General features: G+C 27.5%; 1 non-coding gene across 1 annotated transcript; it reads left to right on the top strand.

The window, feature by feature from the left end:
- The first annotated feature begins 406 nt into the window (after window positions 1-406).
- LOC125997718 (U6 spliceosomal RNA) lies at window positions 407-510 on the top strand. Its single transcript, XR_007491750.1, has one exon. It is a non-coding gene; the product is annotated as a U6 spliceosomal RNA (small nuclear RNA).
- Window positions 511-886: the final 376 nt, after the last annotated feature.

Below are 886 nucleotides of genomic sequence, written 5' to 3'. Positions count from 1 at the left end.
CACTTTCAATAACATCAAATAATCCAGATCAATAAATTGTTTTCTTTGGTTGTTTATATTCCTTTAAAAAAAAGATAAACCTTTAATTGTCTTTAAAAAAAAGAAAATTAAAAATAATTTTTGTTCATGCAATTAAATCAAAATTTTGTGGAGCAGGCAGGGGAGACATACCTGGCAGTGTGCAGGGCTTATTTTTCAGTTTTAGGTAACACTACTGGCTGTGTTCAGAGTGAGAGGGATTGAATTGGAATTGGCCATGTTCTGTCTTTCTTGTGTTCATTTAACATTTCTTAAAATTTTTATTAATGACTTTTATCCAATGGTACTTTAAAAAAAGAATATGTTGGCTTGATTTAAAAAACAAACAAACAAACAAAAAACAAAACAAAACAAAAAAACATTGTGTGAGCTTCTGCAGCACATCCACTAAAATTGGAACCATACAGAGAAGATTAGGATAGCCCCATGCACAAGGATGACAGGCAAATTTGTGAAGCATTCCATATTTAAAGAATAAATAAAAAACTAAAACAAAAAATACATATGAATTGAAACATGCTATACTATTTGCACTTATAAAAATACAATACAAATGCAAAATATAATTAGATTACATCTTATTTCTTCAACTCAGATGACCTAGAATAACAATGCACAAATAAATTTATTGATCTTGTTAAGTTTGTCATGCGTAGAATGTGATTATTGTTTACAAAATAAAGATCAAAAAGTTTTTATGAGTTTAAAATTAATTGAAGTCATATGCATAATATTTAATTATTATAAACATGAGAAACTTAGGTTAAGAAAGCATTTGAAATACAATGATGTTAAGGCTAATAAGTAGTAGGAGATTGTGTTGTGAGAGAAAAACTTCTTTTTGTTA

Source organism: Suncus etruscus, chromosome 19 (assembly GCF_024139225.1).
Source record: "Suncus etruscus isolate mSunEtr1 chromosome 19, mSunEtr1.pri.cur, whole genome shotgun sequence".
Taxonomy (NCBI): domain Eukaryota; kingdom Metazoa; phylum Chordata; class Mammalia; order Eulipotyphla; family Soricidae; genus Suncus; species Suncus etruscus.
The sequence above is the reverse complement of the archived record's forward strand: the minus strand, read 5'-3'. Positions and strand labels throughout refer to the sequence as shown.